The sequence below is a fragment of the Tenrec ecaudatus genome, chromosome 6 (assembly GCF_050624435.1).
Source record: "Tenrec ecaudatus isolate mTenEca1 chromosome 6, mTenEca1.hap1, whole genome shotgun sequence".
NCBI lineage: Eukaryota > Metazoa > Chordata > Mammalia > Afrosoricida > Tenrecidae > Tenrec > Tenrec ecaudatus.
In genome coordinates, this window is record NC_134535.1 from 77803153 (window position 1) to 77822648 (window position 19496).

Here is a 19496-nt window from a genome sequence, read left to right on the forward strand (position 1 = left end):
CAAGTCCAACTCATAGTGACCCTATAGATCAGGGTGGGATTGTCCCCATGGATTGCCAAGACTAATTCTCTACAGGAGTAGAAAGTCTCATCTTTCTCCCTTAGAGAAGCTGCTGGTTTGGAACTAATGACTTTGTGTTTAGCATCCCAACGCTTAATCACTGCATCACCAGATTTCTTTCAATTCATTAGCAGATGGAAAATAGAACAATATCAACATTGTATTAAATGTTAAATCCATCTTCAATTTTATACTCAGAATTTCTTTATGATTGAAGTTTATTTGAAAAACATCTTTTGACTAAGTTCTTAAAGGCTTGCTTTACCTGTTGGTTCCTTAGGGAGTAAATGAATGGATTTAGCATTGGGGCAACAGAGGTATTGAGTACTGCTATACCCTTAGTTAATGCCACTCCATCCTCTGCTGATGTTTTGACATACATAAAAATGCAACTTCCATAAGAAATAGAGACAACAAACATGTGTGAGGAACAAGTGGAAAAAGCTTTTTTCCTTTGCTCAGCAGAGGGGATTCTCAGAATTGTCCTCAGGATAAGAGCATAGGAAAAAAATCACGAGTGTTAATGTGCCCATAAGGACGAATACTGCAAAAACAAATGCTAGGAGCTGTAGGAGTGCTGTGTCTGTGCAGGAGATCATTAGAACGGGAGAAGAGTCACAGGTGAAGTGGTCAATGATGTTGGAGTCACAGAAATCCAGTTGAATACTCATAATTACAGGTGTAAATACAATAAGTAATCCAGTCACCCAAGAACTTATCACTAGCTGGATGCAGACTTTACTGTTCATTATTGTTGTGTAATGCAATGGCTTACAAATGGCTACATAGCGATCATATGACATAACCGTCAAAAGGAAAAATTCTGTTGCCCCAAGAAGTAGGAAGAAAAACACTTGAGTCATGCAAGCATTATAGGAGATGGTTCTGTCCCCTGTTACAATGCTGACCAAAAATCTAGGAATACTAACTGTTGTGAATGAGATTTCAAGGAAAGAGAAATTCCTAAGGAAAAATACATGGGAGTTTTGAGGTGGGAATCTATCAAAGTAAGGGTGATAATTGTCAGATTTCCAGTAATACTCAGTATATAAGTCAAAAATAAAAAAATAAAAACTAAAAAATTTAGCTTTGGGTCATCTGTTAATCCCAGGAGTATGAATTCTTTTACAGATGAGTGATTTTTCATTTTGTTGGTGTTTTTGCTGTTGTTGTTATTGGTGGTGGTGGTGGTGGTGCTAGTGGTGGTCCTGGTGGTGGTGGTGGTGGTGGTGGTGGTGGTGGTGGTGGTGGTGGTGGCTGTGATTGTGGTGGTCCTGGTGGTGGTGGTGGTGGTGGCAGTCCTGGTCCTGGTGGTAGTTGTGGTGGTCCTGGTAGTGGTGGTTGGTGGTGGTGGTGGTGGTGCTGCTGCTGCTGCTGGTGATAACTTCAGTTAGGTCTACAAATGGAAGTCGGTGTTTGGTTTGAATTGCTGACCTCTCAGCAGTCCAATGTTTGATCCACTGTTCCACCACGGCTCTTTATAAATGAAAACGAAACATAATAATTTATTGAGTTTTGATCACATCTTTTCAATAAAAACATAATATATATAACAAGACAATAAATTAACAACAGCATAATTTGTTGTACTGAATTTTGAAAGTAGTTCATGAATGCAGAAAATCTGTTAAGTAGCTAACTGGACTTAAAATTTTTATATCATTGATAGGTCTAATAAACACACATATATAAACCATTATAAATTATGCTTATGAAAGATACCTTACTTTCCTTTAAAAATATAATTATACAAACATGAAAACAATGTAGAGAACTGTATATGAAATGTAATACTTTTATTATTATTAAAATATTTTAACCCATGAGCTAATGTGTTTGTTTCTCTTGAAAAGGAAATGTTTTCAAAATTTTAAATTAAAAATAAATGTAAATGTCATGCTATGTTAAGAATAAATAGCAAAATGATCAAGACATTTAAGACTAATTCTCATTTTATTCTAAATATAAATTTTAAATTGAGAATTTTTTCCTCAATTAACTATTACCTTATCAATTTTTAAGAAGAGATTTTGACAGTCAATGTTAAATGATCTAAGTTATTAATTGATTAGAAATTATTTTAAAATTGAGTTGAGAAAAACAGTTTATACTTACAATTAGATAATCCCATGTGGAAGTGGGTTGGATGATTAATCAAAATGCTCTGTAAATTTACTTTACATGGCAGTCCAGGTGTGACAATGCTTCACCTCTCGAATCCTTCATAGACTTCCCAAGTTGTTTCTGATTGGTTTTCTTACGCAAGGACACACTGATATAATGTGCAAGTGGAACTTTGTGAAATTATCATTGCTACAAACATTGATGACTGGAATAATATAGGGATATGTCCAATAGAAAATCTATTTCTGGAGTAGAATGCACTCATACAGAAAGTGGCATATCCCTGCAGCTGATATATGTCCAGACCATAAGCAAAGTATCTGTGGAATCTTGCAACTTGAGATCCAGGGGAAGGTTGATAATATGGGGAAAGTCCGAGTTTCCACATTAATGGTGAAAACTCTGTAGAAAGTACAAGTAGTTCATGTTCATTAAGTGACTGTCTCAGACTTAGACTCGAAGTTCTTGCAATAAAAGATGACAAATATAAAGTATAACCCTGCCCTATGTTCGCATGTACCTACAGAGGCACAATTCATGATGAAAGATAACAGTCTTCATGGAGTGTATGCAAGACTCTAAAAAGGGAAAAGCTGAGGCCTCCTTGTAAGAAATCTCTGGGAAATCATTATGATTGAGGAAGAATTGCACGCTGTGATAAGTATGTAGGTAGAAGTTTGAGTGAGTAAGGAAGACAGGTCTAAAACCATTAAAAATCAAGGAAGAAGGCCATTTGAAAGAGGTGGGTAACATGGCCATGAGTGAGAACTGGTGAGAAAAATAAATATATATTAAACATGTGAAATGTAAATTACTAGTCTAAGTTGCATAAAGAGTAGACATTTAATATGTCTTGATTCCCAAATGTTCATAAATACACCAAAAGTTTAAGTCCTCATATTAAGACATACCATATAATAGTCTGTTTTGTTCAAAATGTCACTTTTTCAAGAAAGATGGGCTTTTAAATGTTCTTTCTTTCTTCATCTTCCTTGGTGTTCTAAGTATTCTTTTTAGCCCAAAGAGATATATTTATCAATTTCCCCCCAAAGTCGCAGGGGATTCTTGCAGAACTAAAATGTCTCAGGAGAGCAATCAATCTGCTGAGTGCACCCTTAATTTAAATTGCACAATTTTAATTAAGCTCCCTTAGAAAATACTATTTTCAAACATTATACTTCAGGAAAGTATATATATGTATATATTTTTAATGAATAACAGACTTGACTTATTATGACATATATTCAACCTTAATTTATTTTAAAAAGAAACTAATGCACCATAAAGGATTCAATTAAGTTATATGAAAGCATGTGAAATAGCATTGGGGAAGGAAAAATATAGAAATTATGCTATGCAAATATCTTGTTCATTTATACAATATATTGAATAGCTATTACTGGTACATGATTGTAAACTGACACAATAAAAACTGAGTGACCATAACATCAACCTAAAGTTCAAGGAGTTTATGTTCTGAAAAATTATGAAATATAATTTATCTTACATTAAATTCATGCATGTTATGATATATATCTATTTTTTAATTACACAATGTAGGGCATGGCACATTGTTTTTATTGACTGAAATATTTTATTTCTATTTTTTGTCTTTCTCTTACCCTATTGTTTTTAAATTAATGTTTTAAACATCTATAGAAAGAGATGATAAAGGAATTCAGTATTCATTAGAACAAGTCCAGGAGCTAAGTGCAGGAGAGACCATCAGTTGATCATATGGAAATTCAAGTTGAAACTGAAGAATAGTAAAACAAGTCCACTAGAGCTAAAATACAATCTTGCGTACATCCCATCTTAATTTATAGTCATCTCAAGAATAACTTTAATGCACGGAATACTAATGAGAAGCCAAAAGGGAAGAACACAGCCTGACTATCACACTGTGCTCATTGCTAAAAAGAGGATCCCAGAATTGATAGGACATTGTGTTAGACTGGGTTCTCTAGAAACAAAACCCTTGGTGTTTACATGTCTCTCAGAAAAATTTATACCAACAAAATGGCTCATACAGTTGTCAAAGTAGACTTGTCCTAGTACATCCCAAGTCAATGGGCTAGATAGAATAAGTTATTATGCTGGTTTGACACAATTGTTGTTGCTATCTTCTCTTGTTGTGTTAGTCTGGGTACTTTAAAGAGTTTTATATAAAGGTTAAGTGAGCATCAAGAAAACATCCAAGCCCAGTGCTGCCCAAGCCCGCCAGTCCAACATTAACCCATATGTCTGACACCAATTCACAAAGTCCTGCTCCATCTCACAAAACACACTCAATGGTGTCAACTGCAGGAGGAAAGCAGAGTCAGTGAATGTGTAAGCATCTCAGTGCTGGCAGGGGTCTCTACACAGGTGCTCCAGCACCCAGAGCTACATCAGGGTAGATCTATGTGACTTCTGCCCAGGGATGTCTCGCAGGAAGTGAGCCTTACCAGCTAAAGCAGGGAACTGGCTAAGGCAACTCCACCCTGGTCTGACCATCGTAAAGGAAGAGACCCGAGAATGAGAAAAGAGAGGCTTACTGAGCCATTTTATCCCTCAGCCTTTCAATTAACCCCACATGTGATTCTCGGCCAGGTTGGCACAAGAAACAAACTACCTCACTTGTGCATTAAATATTTTCCTATTGGCTGCTATGCTCTATGTGATCTCTGCAAATTCTTTCCCTTTGTAAAGAGTATAAATTAAAAAGCTACTAATTAACTTGTGACTTCTTGATGAACAATTTCTCTGGGACTTTTGATGGGCTTGGGGTTTCAATCTGTGATGGCAATGTTATTAGCCACTTGGGATATGACTATTTTTTCTATCTTGAAACAATCCTGTACAGACAAAAGGACCATAGAATCATTGTTTTATTTTAACTATTGTCACCTCCCTGATAACATTAACACTGGTGGTGCTCTCCAGTGCAAATATCACAAATACAATTCTGAAAATCCTTTCTGCCCAGCTAAAGAAAAATACTTAAAAAAAACACATTTTATTAGGGGCTCATACAACTCATCACATTCCATACATATATCAATCATGTAAAGCACATCTGTACATTCTTTGCCCTCATCATTTTCAAAGCATTTGCTCTCCACTTAAGCCCTGTGCATCAGTTCTTCTTTTTTTCCCCTCCCTCCCCGCATACCTTCCCTCATGAGCCCTTGATAATTTATAAATTATTATTTTGTCATATCTTGCCCTGTCCGACGTCTCCCTTCGCCCCCTTTTCTGTTGTCCGAACCCCAGGGAGGAGGTCACATGTAGATCCTTGTAATCGGTTCCCTCTTTCCAACCCACTAACCCTCTACCCTCCTAGCATCGCCCCTCACACCCCTGGTCCTGAAGGCATCATCCTCCCTGGATTCCCTGTGCCTCCAGCTCCTATCTGCACCAGTATACATCCTCTGCTCCATCCAGACTTGCAAGGTAAAATTCAGATCATGATAGTTGGGGAGGGGGGGGAGCATTTAAGAACTGGAGGAAAGCTGCATTCTTCATTTGTGCTACATCGCACCCTGACTGACTCATCTCCTCCCCTAGACCCCCCTGCAAGGGGATCTCCAGTGGCCGACAAATGGACTTTGGGTATCCACTCTGCACTTCTCCCTTCATTCACTATGGTAAGATTTTTTTTTCTGATGATGCCTTATACCTAATCCCTTCGACACCTCATGATCGCACAGGCTGGTGTGCTTCTTCCATGTGGGCTTTATTGCTTCTGAGCTAGATGGCTGCTTGTTTACCTTCAGACCTTTAAGACCCCAGACACTATCTCTTGATAGCCGGTCACCATCAGCTTTCTTTGCCACATTTGCTTATGCACCCGTTTGTCCTCAGCGATCATAACATGGAGGTGTGCAGCCAATGATATGATTTTTGTTCTTTGATGCCTGATAACTGACCCCTTTGGAACCACATGATCACACAGGCTGGTGTGTTCTTCCATGTGGGCTTTGTTGCTTCTGAGCTAGAAGGCCACTTGTTTATCTTCAAGCCTTTAAGACCCCAGACGCTATCTCTTGATAGCCGGGCACCATCAACTTTCTTCACATTTGCTTGTTCACCCGCTTTGGCTTCAGCGGTTGTGTCAGGAGGGTGAGCATCATAGAATGCCAATTTAATAGAAGAAAGTATTCATGCATTGAGGGAGTGCTTGAGTAGAGGCCCAAGGTCCTTCTGCCACATTAGTACTAAACCTATAAATATAGGCACATAGATCTATTTCCCCATCCTCATATATATATTTCCTCTATTTCCCTTGACTTTCCTCCTGTCCCACTATCATGCTCCATCCCCACCTGGGTTTCAGCTATACCTCTTCATTACCTTACCCTTGATCATTCCCTACTAGGCCTGCCACACCCACCTCACCACCAATTCATACCCCTTGTTGTTCCCTTGTCCCTGGGTTTGATAACACCACTTCCTTACCCCCCTCTCCCATCCCATGTCCACCCAGAACTGTCGGTCCCGTTGTTTCTCCTCCAGATACTTTGTCCAGCCTGTCTTATTTAGACAGACCTACGGAGATAATAACATGCACAAAAACAAGACAGAGCAAAACCAAGCAACAATATACAACAAAAAACAACAACAAACAACTTTCATAGAACAAAATAAAACACATCAAGAAAGAAAAGCTTATAGTTAGTTCAAGGATTACTTGTTGGCCTTTAGGAGTGTTTTCCAGTCCAGTCTGTTGGGGCACCCCGCCCTGGCCCCAAAATCCACTTTCAGCATTCCCTGGGGACCTTGCCGCTCCATTCCCTTGCTGTTCTGCTGCACTCCCCAAGTGCTTTGCCTAAGTGTTGTGGGATCAGGTCAGGCACAATTCCCACACTGTGTCTCCCTTGCTGTCCCAGGCAGGGTCATGGGTCAGTGAGGGATGTCATGTCTCATAGAGTGGCTGGCCATGTGGTCCTCTCTGTGGACTGGCTGCTATAATTGGGTTCATCATCCTCAAGGCCTGGTGGGACAGGATGTGCTCCACTCTCTCCAACTCCCCCTTCATCTGCTCCCGTGTGCTCCAATCAGATATGACCCTCTCCCGAATTTGTTTCAAAGTATGACATTGAATCAGCAGTTCCGGGAGAAGAAAAATGTGGTTTCTACTTGTTTTTCCATGTAATTATTGCCTCCATTACTTATTTCAGCTCCACTTCTATGCATATTAATTTTTCTGCAGAAGAAAATGTGGCATTAACCCAGAGGATCTCAATTCTCAACACTTCAATTGCACCTTTTGTATATACTCTAATAAATCTTATTTATACCCTAAATTCTTTTAAAAAAGATGTTTACCCTAAATTCTTCTATATGTACCTGAGATAGTTAATGTTTATTGTGCCAACATGGCCAATGATCACATGGGGGATTCATTGCAGGGTAGAAAGATAAATGGCCCAGAGAGCCTCGCCTTTCTTGTCTCCTGCTCTTTGATCATCGGACCAGTGTGCAGCTGCCTTGCTTGTTTTGTGCCTCAATTTGCACGCTACACTCCCTATGGGACACCTAACCCTTGCACTGTGCCACTGTAATTTGACGTTCCTTCAAGACCTGCTTCACGCCACTATTGGAATATACATCTCTCGAGCTGGGGACTGTCGGACCCTGTCATCTGACTGACTGTTGGAGACCTGTTTGCCTTGCTGTTTGCTGCCTGTGGCTGGATAGACTGAATTGCTCTACAGAGGACTATCTGGCAGCCCTCAATACTTGAAGTACTGTCAGTATCTCACAGCTGTCTCATGGGAGTGAGTTTCACTGAGCCATTTGTACTGCTTTATAGATTAATGAACTGTTTATTTCTAATGTTATATATCTATATAAATATAAATCTATATAAATATAGATATATAATTATTAGTGTTCTGGTCTTCTTTCTCTAGAGAATCCTGTCTAACATAGTACCTTAAGAAATAATCAAGTGTCACAAGCCCTGAAGGATATGATTTAAAATTGTATCTTTTACCTAAAACAATAAATTTGATTTCTATGAAAAGATACCAATAAAGCTTTCTGGCACACCCCATTCTAATGATTCTTTCAGCATATGACTTTTATTTTTATATTAGATCTTCACTAAAGTCACCCACAAACAATGACTGTTTGTTAATCCATTCCTGGCTTTGTATTCCTTTCAATGTATTCCTTTCAATGTATTCAATGTATTCCTTTCAATGTATTCCTTAGCAATTTTCATTTCATTCTTTCAGCCTACTTCTCTCGTGCTATTCATCTTCAGATCTTCAGGTATCCCATTATAAATTTATTTATGAAATCCAATACAATCATGCTTTTCAAGCCCAAATGTAGACTATTTGTGCAATTTACAAGTTTTCATCTACTTGATTTTATAAATCAAATATTTATATATTATATCAGCATATAAGCTGATATTATCTGTAATCTGAAGTGTTTTGAGCAACATAAGTTAAATAAAAGTATTCATTTTAGGGCTTCATAAAGATTTCCAAATAATATCTCATTCTCTCACTACCATAGAGTTAATTTCAACTAACAGTCTCTATAGGGCAGAGAAGAAATGCCACTGTGGGTTTTTGGATCTGTAACTCTTTTTTTTAAAAAATCTTTTATTGGGGGCTCATACAACTCTTACCACAATCCATACATACATCAATCGTATAAATCACATTTATACATTAATTACCCTCATCATTCTCAAAACATTTGCTCTCCACATAAGCCCTGACATCACCCCCTCATTTTCCCCTCCCTCCCCACTCCCTCCTCCCTCATGAACACTTGATAATTTATAAATTATTATTTTGTCATGTCATACATTGTCCGATGTCTTCCTTCACTCACTTTTCTGTTATCTGTCCTCCAGGGAGGAGGTTATAAGAAGATCCGTGTCATCTATTCCCCATTTCTACCCCACCCTCTTAATATCGCCACTCTCACCACTGGTCCTGAAGGGATCATCCATCTTGCATTCCCTCTGTTTCCACTTCATATCTGTACCAGTGTACATCCTCTGGTCTAGCCAGATTTTTAAGGTAGAATTGGGATCATGATAGTGCGGGGGCAAGGGGAGAAAAGCATTTAGGAACTAGAGGAAAGTTGTATGCTTCATCGTTGCTACACTGAACCCTGACTGCCTCATCTCCCTGTGATCCTTCTGTAAGGGGATGTCCAGTTGCTTACAGATGGGCTTTGGGTCCCCACTCCACACTGCCCCTCATTCACAATGATCTCAATTTTTGTTTTTTGATGCCTGATAACTGATCCCTTCAGCACCTCATGAATGATCACACAGGCTGGTGTGCTTCTACCATGTGGGCTTTGTTGCTTATGAGTTAGATGGCCACTTGTTTACCTTCAAGTCTTTAATACCCTAGATGCTATATCTTTTGATAACCGGGCTCCATCAGCTTTCTTCACCACATTTGCTTATGCGCCTGCTTTGTCTTCAGTGATTGTGTTGGGAAGATGACCATCATGGAATAGAGCAAAGTATTCTTGCATTGAGAGAGTACTTGAGTGAAAGCCCAATGTCCATCTGCTCCCTTAATATTAAACCTATAAATATATGCACATAAATCTATTTCCCTATATATATTTACATATGTGCATGCCTTTATTTAGACCTCTATGCATGCCCTTTACCTCCAAGCTCTTTCCTCTATTTCTTGTTACTTTCCTCTTTTCTCACTATCATGCTCAGCCTTCATTGGGGTTTCAGTAATTCCTCTGTTACATTACCCTTGATCATGCTTTGCCAGGCCTCCTACACCTTCCTCACCACCAATTTGGATCAATTGTTGTTCCCTTATCCTGAGGTTTGTTAAAACCTCTTCCTTCCCCCGCATCTCCCCCTCTCCCATGTCCCCCGAAACCATTAGTTCCATTGTTTTCTCCTCCAGATTGTTCATCCAGCCTATCTTATTTAGACAGACCTGCAGAGATAATAACATGCACACAAACAAGACAGAGCAAAACCAAGCAACAAAAGAAAACAAAACAACAACAAAAAGTCAATGACAAACCAAGCCAAACAAAAAACACAATATAACAACAACAAAAAAGAAAAGTTTATAGTTAGTTCAAAGACTGTTTGTTGGCCTTTAGGAATGTTTTCTGATCGAATCTGATGGAGTGCTAAACCCTGACCCCAAAGTTTATTTTTGGTATTCCCTGGGTACTTCGTTGCTCTGTTCCCCTTGCTGTTCGGTTGCATGTCCTTAGTGTTTTGGCTCAGTGTGGTGGGGTCAGACTGGCCACAATCCCCCCACTGTGTCTCCAGTGTTTTCCACTGTAGGGCTATGAGTCAGTGAGGGATGTCGGGTCTCATATAGGAACCAGCCATGTGGTCTTCTCTGTGCATTGGCTGCTCAGAGCGGGATATCGTCCTCAAGACTTGGTGGGCCAGGATGTGCTCCACTCGCTCTTCCTCCCCCTTCATTTGCTCCCATGTGTTCTGATCAGACATGTGTCTCTCCCTGAGATGCAGCTTCAGTGCTGTCCTCTGAAATAAATTCTTCTGGCTGGAGGGACAACTGTCCATGTGAAACTATAATTCTTTATAGCAGTCGAAAGCCTCTACTTTCTCTATGGAGCAACTCATAGTTTTGAATTTCTGACCTTGTAGTTAGCTGCCCATTGCATAATCATTATGCCACCAGGGTTTCATTACAAATACTTAAAAATCACTTATCTATTGTAAATCAAGAAGGGGTTTTCACTTGGGAATCATTTCTACCAGAGGGTAAAATTAGAGGTTATATAAGTAATGGCTTCCATGAATTGAGGCTTATTTAGATACTGTCCATCAGATAATGCCTTAATTACATATATAATTGAGGCTTAATTAGATAATTTTCATCAGATATTGCCACCATCCTATACATAGACCCAGACACTGTTGGAACAAAAGAGAAGGGAATACTGTGTGGTTGAAAATTTTTTAAAGTGATTAAATTTTATCTTTTCATGATATTTAATCATTATCCTGATCCAATAATCCAAGAAGCTGTACTATTTTGAGCACTAATGGGAAACCAAAAGCGAAGAGCACATACTGAATATCTCAAGTTGCACTCATTGTCATAAAATGAGACTGCAGGAATTGATAGGATACTGTTATTTAGGCACGGATCTCTAGAGAAACAAAACTAGTGATGCTTACATATGCATATGTATAAGAGCAAAGTAGACAGAGATAGCTCCCTGCCACTTTGCCTACCTCCTCACTGCGACTCCAGTAAGACTCTGTGTCTTCTTTCAGGGGTGGCCTCATGTGACCTACCCAACCCTGAGAGCTGTTGTTGCCTTGCCACCCTTATGCCCACCATTTGACCCAAAATACCAGCAACCACTTGCCTGTAAACTGGACCCCAGTTCATGATCCTGCATCTATGACATGTGGTCAGATGTGTAGTCCAGGTTGACTAGCAAAACAAATTCATATGCTTTCATATGTGTATAAGAGGTCTCTTTATATCAAAGAGCCATTGTGTATTAAGAAAACGTCCCAACTCAGTCAAGATCAAGCCCATAAGTCTCATAATTTCCTATAATACCAGTATAATACATAATACCAGTCTATGAATTCCTTTTCAGAATCACGCAACACATGCAATGATGCTGAATACAGGAATATCACAGGCCTGTAGGTGGTATGTCTTGTGGATCCAGTGGCAGTGGAAGCATGTCAGCACCGGTGTGGGCCTCCAAGTGGATCCTACAGCTAGAGGGCTCTGGCTGGGATCAGCATGACTCCATATGTCAATAGGAAGACGAAGCAGAGAGTGTGCCCTCCCTCCAAGGAGGAAGACCAGTGTTCCTGGAATCCTTAGGACAAGCCCATGCTCACACAGGGGCTTCACTGACTTTGACTTGATTGACAGGCTAGACTCCACCCAATCATTCAAATTGACAGGAGATTTTGTAACTGCCACACCAAGTGAGTCTGGAAAAGGACTTATGAACTAGCTTAAGACTTTTAGACTTGAGTTGAATGGGCTGAGAAGCCATCTTGATAAACAAATACTTCTTGACCTAAAGATGGCCTGATGCAAATGGTAAAGGGTAAAGATGGAACAGGACTGGATAACGTTTTTTTTTCTGTTGTCTATAGGTCACTATGAGTAGAACCCAATAAATAACACTTAAAAACTACAAAATTTAGCATTAATACATTCATTAGCTGATACTTGTCTGCCTCTCTCTCTCTCTCTCTCTCTCTGCTTGTTCTGCACAAACATGTGCTAGTGTGCCTTAAGTAAACATAACAGTGGACGACTACTAGCAGAACTTGAAGAGAGATGTTCTCTGATAATGGCACATAGAGAAGAATACAGTCAAATGGAAAGATGCAACATTGTATGTGATGTGAGCTATCAGATTTTATTTTCTCCATACGATTAGATGTGTCCTTTTCCAATCAGAGGAATACACCAAGCAAAATTGTCCAAAATTTATGAAATAAACTGTAAATCATTTCCCAAAGACACAAAAGTAGACCTGAAAAAAACAGAAGATATCTTGTACCTCAACACCATCAATATATCAATGCTACCTAAATTAAAAGTTTAATGGGATCTCTATAAGTACACCAAGAGTTTCTGTTTTCTTTGTTTTTACCTCCCACTCCATATCTTTCCTTCCCCTGTTTATCCTCTTTGCAATGACCATAAAAGTCTTATTTTTCTTTTACCAGAATGGTCTCATAAATACTTGACTTTATGTGATTAATTCATTTCACTTACCACAATATGTTCCACATTCATCTATGTCATGAATCAGTTTCATGATTGTCCCTTAGTGGAGAATATATATTCCATGGTATGGATGTACCAGAGTCTGTCCATTGTTCCATAGAAAGGCATTTGTGTTGTTTCTGTCTTCTTGCTATTATGAACAGTGTTGTAATACACATGCGTGTTCATATATCTATTGCTGTTTTGTTCCTCATTTCTTTAGATTACCAGTGACCAAGTTGAAAGATCACTGGGTCATATGGCATTTCTATTCACCACTCAAGGAAGCACCGTAATGCTTTCCAGAATGACTGTACAGTTTTAAAGTCCCACCAGCAATCTATGAAGACTCCAATTTCTCCATAACTTGTCTTCCATTTGTTCTTTAACATTTCTCTAACATTTGTTATTTTCTGTGTTGTTGTTGTTGTTTTTACTTTGCTGTCATTGCCAGTGTGAGATGGTAATGTTTTTATTTGCATCTCTTGAATGGCTAATGATCACCAGCATTTCTTAGTATGTCTGTAGGCCAACTGGGTGCAATCTTTGGCAAATTGCCCATGCCTGTCTTCTGAACATTTTAAATTGGTTGTTCAACTTTTGTTGTTGAGATGCTGCAATTTCTTACAGATTTTACAGATCCCACGCCCCCAACCCCTCAGGCTATTGGTTTTCTTGTCATTCTGGATGAAGTGTTTTGATGAAAACAGATGTCTTATTTTGGGTAGGTTCCAGTCATCTATTTTGTTTTATGTTGTGCGAATGCTTTTTCTTATGTTTCATGATGTATTTATTCCTGTATTAGGGCCCTTATTTTGTCCCTACTTTTACATTGGTGGCCATTATATTTCGAGGATTTAGATTTACAGGGTTTTTTTCTCCCCATATTGTGATCCTTTTTTGTGTGTGGAGTGAGGTTTGGGTCCTATTTCATGCTTCAGCAAACAGAATTGCAATTTTACCAGCACTATTTATTAAACAGCTTATCCTTTCCCATTTAATGCATTTAAGGCTTTGTAAAATAAATACATTTTTAAAAATCAATCGGTTACCTGAGACATATATAAACATTAGACATTTGAATAGGTTTGGGGCTCCCACTTAATTCTAGCGCCCATTAAAGAACAATCAGTTCTTATGAAATGAACCTGCTTTATACTTATGCTCATGGAGATCACTGAAGATATGAGTGCTGTAAATGAAGAAACTAGATGGTCTCCAGCTATCAAAAGGGTTAGCTCTGGAGTCTTAAAGGTTTGTTTATAAACATGCAGTCATCTAAGTGAGGCATCATCGAAGTCCACATGGAAGAAGCGTACCAACCTATGAGATTCCAGGATTGTAAATAATATGAACCAAAAATAGAGTTTAAATTGTGAACACCAGGTTTCAGAAGACTACGGATGACGGTGGGAGCCTAAAACCCATTTTCAGGGTCCACATGTGGACCCAGCCTCTAATCCATCCTCTCTGACCAAAGGAGAGTGTTGCGAGTAGCTTTGTTAACACACCGAGAGCATTGTAGAAACTGTTATAATAGAGACTGTTAGGTTAAAATGTAATATCTTATTTCATCTCACTTTTTACCTATTTTAAAGTTGTTCTAGTGTTTAATAGTTTCTGCTTTCTTTTAAATTGATATTTTTCTCAATTTTATTTTGTTATTGTTGTTAGCTTTTTTGCTTCTTTGCTTTTGCATGTATTCCAAATATGAAATTCAGGATGGGTGAATCTATATAGACAGTAACTGTATTAATAATTACTTTTGGGCATGACAGGTGAGGTTGGGAGGCAATGAGGAACGAATAATGCTTAGCACTAGGAAGAAGAAAATGTTCCCAAATTGATTGTGGTAATGATTATGCAACTCTTCTTAGTATGAATTTTATGATATGTAGACAATGTCCCAATAAAATTGTTTTTAAGAGTTCAACTGTCTATAGGTTCATGGAATAATTTCTGGGTTCTCTATTCTGTTATTATTATTAATTATTATTATTTTAAATCTACATTTCTATCTGTCTTCAGTTCCAGGCTGTTTTAAGGACTGTGGTTGTGTAACAGGGTTACTCTTGGATTACTCTTTGTTATTCATGTGCTATGTTCAATTGCTTCTTACTGGCTTTCTGACTTCTTCTATCTGTTCTTTTGTTTTTCTGTTGTTCTCTTGATTTTTTCCTCCCCCTTTAAAGCTAGTTATATGACTTTCATAGGAATTCTTTACCAAGTTTAAGATGCTTCCACATTACCTGTTTTCTGGAACTTTTATTGGAATAACTGTTATAGGAATTTTATGAAAGACCATTTGAGATCACTTGATATAGCAGGCTTTATTATCTTGTTGATGTATTGAAGTGAAGTAAACTTACTAATTTTCAAATGCGGAACCAGAGTTTTATAAAATACATTGCTTTAAAATGCTTGGATTTCACTTAGCCACTTCCTGTTACATAATTATTTATGAATACTGAATTGTTTTTCTCTTTAGAATTATACATTTCTTAATTTTCTGGACTTAAATCAGGCAACTATATGGAACATGGATACAGTATAGATGACTTAAACTTATTTTGTGCTTAATTTTCTTCTGTTGCATCTATGAAAGGCTATATTATTTTAAAGTGAAAAATCGTATATCTTCAGTATTTTCTTATATTTTGCAAATGTTATATTTCATTCACTTAGTTCTTACCAACTATCAAGCTTCCAAGGAATATCTCTTTTACAAGATATAACAGAAAGATCTAAAGGTTGTTTCCAGAACCCCTATTAATGTTTAGGCCTTTGCATAATCTTTCATCATAATGGTATGCAGGGCCTTGGATTTACCTCTAGCTAATGCAATATGGTTATTGTAATTATTAGATGTTTTTATGATAATCAGGAGCCCCAATAGCTCAAGACCATCAATTGCTCTTTGGGAGATCATTGTAATGATTTACAATTTGCTCTCAGTGCTGCACCTGGCTCTTCAAACACTTGTTCTTAAATATGAATCCACAATTCACCACATTGCTTACTGATCCTGGGAGTAATCAGTCTGATTCATGACCTGCTGACATTGGATCCACGGCCTAAGCTTCTGCTAGCAAAGTTTTCCAGCTGTATCTTCTTGCTTCTTGGTTTCTCAGCTCTAGCAGCTAAGTGAGGTCAGGAAAATCTTCTGCTTAGCATGTCACCCCCACACTTAAACCAGCCTGAACTTGTTTATATAACTGTGTGAGCCTCTTCTTTGATGTAAATTTCTTTATCTATAGTTACATATAGAATGCATAAATTTTATATATTTAAGTATGCATGCACCACTGGCTTTGCCTCTCTAGAAAACCCTGCCTATTACAAGTGGTGATGAAGGTAGTCTGGTCTGGTTTCTGCTCACAAGAGAATGCTTTCAGTACCTCTCCATTTAATATAATAGTTGACCTATGAATATGCATGCATGCAATTTATTATATTGATGGATTTCCCATTTACATCTATTTACTGAGGTTTTTATAAAATCGGGAATGGATGTTAGACTTTGCCAAATCACTTTTCTCCATCAATGGCTGTGATCATGATTCTTTTCCTTTATTTCATTTACATGCTCTATTGCAACGATCTTTGTCAATGTTGAACCATTCTTGCACACATGAGTTGAATCCTATTTTGCAGTGTTGTATGATTTTCTTGGATATGTTGTTGAATATGTTGACTAGGATTTTGCTGAGAATACTTGCACTTAAATCCATATGGGGTCTTGGTTTATAATTTTCCATGCTGGCAATGCCTTTATCTGGTGTTCATATCAGGATTATGCATCCTTCATAATATAAATTTGGGAGTTTCCTATCCCTTTCCATACTCTAGAATATTTTTACTTGAATTAATGTCAGCTTTCTCTGAATGCTCAATAGAATATACTATTGAAGCCATCTGGTTTCAGACTAACTTTTTGGGAGTTTTCTAATGACCTGATCACTCTTTTCTTATGAGTCTGCTCAGTTTTTCTATACAGTTCATGTTAATTTAGGTAGGTTTTACTACCATCGAGTAAATTTTGACGCAGCAATCTTGAACGATAGATTAGAACTAGCTATCAGTGATTGAGGCCATAACTCATTACCTACATAGGAAGTTCCACCTTTCTCAAGCAGAATAGTAGGTGAATCAAACTTGTGGTCAATCAGCTCAACTCATGACCCACTAAACCAGCAGAGCTTCTTAATTTGGGTTGGTGGTAGTTAATATTTGTCCATTTCTTTGATGTGTTTAAACTCGTTGGAATATGGTCCTTCATAGTATTGGGTTATTTTCCTTTTTATTTCAGTTTGTCTTGCTGTACTATTGCTCATTTAACTTGTTATTCCTGGTATTTAATCTTTGCCTTTCTGCTGAATTTGCCTATAGTTTGATGAGGCTAATCCTTTCCAAAAATTAACTTCTTGTCTTATGGATTCTTTTATTGTTTTTCTGTTTTATTTATTTCTGCTCTAATCCTTATAAGTTCATTTTTTTAGGTGGCTAGTAGGTTTATTTTGCTGCTCTTTTTCTTACTGTTGGAGACATGGAGTTAAGGTTTTGATTTGGTTCTTTTTTTATTTATGTGTTTATTGTTATAAACTGTCCTCTGATTATTGTCTTTATATAGGTTTTGGTATGTTCTGCTTTCATTTTCTTTAAAGAAGTTTTAAATTAATTTTTCAAGATAATATTACTCGGGGATTTGTAAGTACACTATAATTCAATTTCCATTTATTGAATTTTTCTTTTGCTCTTTCTCTTGTGTATTTTTTAATTTTATAACATTGTAATTTGAGAGGATGCTTTGTAATATGTTGATGATGTTTATTGATTGAAACTTGCTTTGTGGCCTAACAGATGACCTATTCTGGAAAATATGCCATGTCAGCAATTTTGTCTTCTAATATTGGCTCTATTGTATTTTCTCCTCTTCCATTCTGGGAGCCCGAAGTTCTACATTTGGTCTTTCTCATTATGCTTCTTCCCCTCTCACCTTGTTTACATCTTTTTATCTATCAGTGCTGCATACTGATTTCATTCTTATACCCTGCAATGGAAAGAAATTCATGTATTTCCCTTTCATTTGGACCTAATTTCATTTTAAACCTATTTTCTTTATTTCAGTATTGCATCATTTAATTCTATAATTTCTGTTTGATTCTTTTCAGACATCATGTTACTTTTTAAAATACATTTATTGGGAGCTCTTACATCTCTTATCACAGTTCATACATTCATCCAGTGTGTCAATTCAAGCACATTTACACATATGCCACCATCATCATTTCCAAAGCATTCTCTTCCCACTTGAGCTCCTGATATCAGCTCCCCATTTCTTCCCACTTCCTCCCAACCTCCCTCATGAAATCTTGGTAAGTTCTAGATTATTTTTCCCATATCTTACATCGTCCTCCATCCCTGTGAAAATTTATTCGATCATGTTTATCTCAACTTCAACATATCCATTAAAATTACCATAATATTTAATATTCCAAAGAATCTGTTTCTATTTCCATGGTTTCAATGTTCAAAAGTCAAATCAATGTCAAGCATGATAAATAAATGCAGAATACAAAAAGAAAGTATTTTAAAAGAATTCAGATAAACTACATCTGCTTCAAAGGTGTGGTTGTTAGTCTTCTGAAGACAAAATAATTGAACCCAGAATATATGTTTGAACATTCAACAAAGGTTGGAATGGCTTGCGACCCACTTAAACTCATTCTCCCCCTCTTTTTCTACTGCTGTGAGTTTCCACTTAAAATATCATGTGCCAAATGTCTAAATTCCAAGTATAAGTGGGACACACCGTCAAACCAGTTTAGTTCAACATTCAAGTAGGAATTATATATGGATTCTAAATTTTTGCTATTGTTCCTATTTTAGTTGACTTATTTCCAAACATTTTATAGTCCCATCTTTTCTAAGCTTTTTCTAATAACCTTATTTCCATTTTTTAATATCCTCAAAATTTGCTTATTTTTTAATATGATACTTAACATCTGTTTTAATAAAACAGTGTTCTATACAGTATTGAACTTGTGAAGTGATTTCTCAAACTTTCATCGGGAATATAGAATTTTCCTCTGTTACTTTTTAATTTTTGCTTTCTTTTTTCCTGTTTTCTTCTATCTTTCTCTTTTCTTACTTCTTTCGTGTTCTATTCCTTTTCTTTATTTAGGTTTTTGGAGTATATTAGATGATTGCTTTCTATAGTTTACTCTTCTCATGTTTTCATACATTATCTATGAAACACTAAAAATAAATTTCTCCTTTTTCTTTTTTTTGGTTCTTTGGTGACAGCTGAATCCATAAGCTTTTACATTGTAAAAGCAAGAGGTTGTACGGATCTCCCATCCCCTCTTTTACTGGGACATGTTCTATATATCAATGTTCAATAATTTGATCTACAGAACAAAAGGAATGAGGTACAAAATGGAATTCTTAGCGTGCTTTATGCCCAATATTGTTCATTAGAAAGTGTTTATGTATGTGTTGAATCCATAATAGTTTAAAAATTGCAACTATCTCATATCATTTTCTTTTTGGTCTTATTTTCCATATTTTCTCTTAATGGTG

General features: G+C 37.2%; 1 pseudogene; it reads right to left on the bottom strand.

Moving 5' to 3' along the window:
- Positions 1 to 265: 265 nt before the first annotated feature.
- Positions 266 to 1207, bottom strand: LOC142450952 (olfactory receptor 6C76-like; annotated as a pseudogene).
- Between the last annotated feature and the right edge of the window lie 18289 nt (positions 1208 to 19496).